Genomic DNA, 3,797 nt, shown 5'->3' with positions numbered 1-3,797 from the left:
AGAAGGCGTGACTCAGGGTTGAACTGGAGAAACCTGTCGATGAAAGTAACCATCTCAAGCTCGTTCTGGTTTTTGAAAGAGAAATCACGGCAGTTTAAGTCAAGCCCAGGGACATGTAGCCATAGATTCTTCCACCTAGTCGATAAAACGCTCGTCTTCACCGAATCTTTCGTCGGAAGGTGTAGGAGTATTTGAGTTATCAAAGGATCCGGTAGTTCGCTAAATCTATCGTCACGAGGCATCATCATTCACCCTAAGAGCTAAGAGCTACGAACAAAAAAAAAAACTAACTTAATCGGAATTCCAAAATCTAGGGTACACAAAAATTCGATTTTGTAAAAACAAAAAGACTCACCGTGGATTCGATTCGCCGGCTGGGATTGTTAACCGGAGTTGTTGCGGGTTTAAGCGATGAACTGGATAATGTGAGGACTGAGGAGGATTCAGAAACTGGTAATTTATTTACGTTCGAAGCGATTCCAATGCCAGTTTTTGCGTTTAGGAAAAAAAAAACGGTTGGCTTTATTATTACCGCCGATCGGTTCATCTCTTATAACCAAAGTCGAACCGAACACCTAAAATCTCGGTTCGGTATGGTTCGGTTCGATTTTTATCCCAGGCCTGAAAAACACTCAAAAGTCCCACATTTACTGACCTACTGATCTTGGTTGATTTTGAGTAGCCTATTTTGGATTTGTTAGTTTCTTGATCTACGTAAAATTGACTGAGTAAAGTAGTTTGGAGAAATATGTAACAAAACTTCAAAAGCATATGATCCAACCTACTATAGAATATGGAAACCAAGAACTAACATATCAGTTTCTAGTACTTTGCCAAACAATTTTGATCTTAAAAAAAGGCGATAAAGCTTCAGTCGATCTTAGCACCGGAAGTGTGAGATTATCCAATTTGCTCTCCAAGTAATGGAAGGTGAAAGAAGACGTTCTGTTTTCCAACCTCCTGATCTTAGCTACATAGTGGGATTGTGGGAAGAAGAAGAAAAAAAGAAGAAGTGAAAATCAAAACTTAGAACAATCACTTTCATGTCATGAAAACACCAGCTTCGTCATAGTGATCTATATTACCTTGTGGAGAAATTCGTCATAGTGTTTATCCATCCAAGCTTCTCCTTCCGAATAGAAAGATGTGCTTTTTTCCATAAGGTTTGCCAAAACCATCGCGTGTATATACGATTTCAACACATCTGCGGCCGCTGAATCTTTGTGCAAGATCACACTAACATTTCCCTTTCTGTGCGCCAATAAGTACTTAGCTGCAGGAGTATGCAACAGACAATAACCGAGTTTAAGTCAAATATAGACGGAGAAACTAATGTCCCTGAAATATTATGGAAAAAGAAATCAATCTAACCATTTTTGTATGAAGAAGCTCCAACACCGTTTAACAGCTGCATCCTGCACATAATATTGTCAACCTCAAACCGATTCTTTCCCTAAACCAGCGACAATCTATTCTCTTTTTAAACCATCATCTGTTTTGTTTAAAGTATTGAACTTACATCTCTAGACGAGGAAGAGAAGAAACTCTTACTCCTAAGTGCACTCTCTTATGCAATATTTTTGAATCAGTTGATCTCAGTGAAGTGGCCCACACAGGCAATACACCCTCCATTGAAGAAACCTGTTCGGGAGAGAGAACTGGCGACATGTTTAGTTAAAGAAAGTTACTGATATATGATGCAGTGATGACTGATGAAGAGGAACCAGTTAAGAACAAAGGGAAGTCACTGAAACGTTCTAAAACTCAATAACACTTAAACTACCTTGGCCAGTTTGCATGAAATGTGTTAGAAGAATCGAACTCCTCTCGAAGTTTAGTGAATTCAATACAAGACACCGGACAGCTCTATAGTTTGCTAAAAAAATAAGAAAGGGAAACAGTAAATACAAATAATTAGAGAAATTCTGATCTGATCTAGGCTTTAACCTTCATTTGTAACTTACCATACATATGAAACACTGTGAGAGAGAGGAACGAAAACCAAATAGCCAAAGGGTTTCCAGAGGTAAACCGAGCTAGCAACATTCCCAATGACATACCCATCATAGTTGCCATAGTCTCTTGGCTTCCTTCCTTTCAATAAATAAAGTAGATAAAAAAAAAACTACTAAGAAGTTTACATTTATAGTTTTCTAAAATCATTCACAGTGAAAAAAAGTTCAAATACCTTAGCAGATATATCCGCTGCATTCTCTTGGAGAGCAAAGTGCTGAGTTAGAGCTGCTCTGGTTGCTCCACTTGCAACACCAGCTAATTCAAGTAGTGGAGATCGAAAAAACGTTAAAAACCGATGTATCAATCAAAGAGGAAATCTCAAGTTCAGTGTTTGATGCAAGTAATGAAACTCACTAAATGATCTTGACAGGCTCCCTAAGCAAACCACAATGATGAAGGCAGATGGAAACAAAGGAGAAAGAAGGTCCATTAGCATCCCTGCAATAAAAGCAACAAACTTGATATTATTCAAAGACTCTGAGAACCAAATGAGGGCAATGATTGTCAAGTGTAAATGTGGCAACTAACTAAACTGGTGTGATGAAAGAAAACAATAGAACATACCAATATCATTCATAAGGTCAGCAACAAGACGCCACATTTTTGCATTACTATCCAGGTTGGAACCCTGAAGAACAGAACATCAGACAATTCCCACATTTTACGAAAGGCTGATATTGATACTCAGCATATAAAGAGAATCAATTGCTGATAGAATCTACAATATAGGCACCTGAACAATATGCCTCCAAGCATCCCAGTAAAATCCCTCAGAAACCACTGCATATTACAAACAAGATATAACAACCATAATCCCTTGCAACTTATAGTGCTTAAAAGAAGAGCCAGTGAATTCTAAAGTAGGAGACATGTTAAATATCAGCAATAGAAGAAACTCACTTGAAATGTAGCACCTATAACTGTTGCGGATTTCTCACCAACGCCAATTGCACTCAAAAGAGCCTGAAATGAAACTAATCCAGATCAGAAAAGCAGACCAATTTAAGAACTCAAAACACTTTAGCTCACCTGAGTGGAAAGCATCATCTTTATATAAGTTGAGAGCCCCTGCAAACAAAATATAACATAGCCGAGTCACAAATTCAACCACAGATCAAATTTTACAGTAGCGATAAGGCACACAAAGCATATTCTCTCACATTACCTGTAACGTGTCCCATAACTGAAACCCTACATAATCCGGAGTTACACTACCAGGGAAGCCCTGCATCATCATACAAAGTACAATTCAGACGAACCCTAATCCGAAGACCAGATTCTAAAAAGGGAAAAAGAAAGAAAGAAAACAAAAAACTTGCCTCCGGTACAAATGCTTGAAGAACTCGTCTCCATACATGATTGAAGCGATTAGCAGATCTATGATCAATCACCAGCAGCAGAAAGTTTCTCAATTTTGTTGTGAATTCTCACTGAAACTATCAGATTTGGATGGATTAGAAAAAGGAGGAACAAAGGAAGAACCTTTGGATGGAGAGAGAAGTGGAGGCAGTGATGGTTGCAGTTCTGAATAGCTTAGTAGAAGAAGAACCATTCCATTCTTCGAGTGTAAATGATGCGCAATCAGAGACTTCTCCATCTCTCATGGCGAAATCTTGGCTTCTTACGTTAGACTTTTATGAGTTTTTTGGACTTTGGATTGGGTTTCAATTGAAATTGACTGGTTTGATTATTTCATACCGAATTAATCGAGCAGATACAGAAAGATTATGTATGTAGTAATTTCATAATCGAAAGTTTTCGAAGGGAGATTGAATCAGAAT

General features: G+C 38.1%; 1 pseudogene; it reads right to left on the bottom strand.

Annotated features, from left to right (window-relative positions):
• LOC104772686 lies at positions 721-3,797 on the bottom strand (annotated as a pseudogene).

The sequence above is a fragment of the Camelina sativa genome, chromosome 3 (assembly GCF_000633955.1).
Source record: "Camelina sativa cultivar DH55 chromosome 3, Cs, whole genome shotgun sequence".
Taxonomy (NCBI): domain Eukaryota; kingdom Viridiplantae; phylum Streptophyta; class Magnoliopsida; order Brassicales; family Brassicaceae; genus Camelina; species Camelina sativa.
This window is presented reverse-complemented; position numbering and strand designations above follow the sequence as displayed.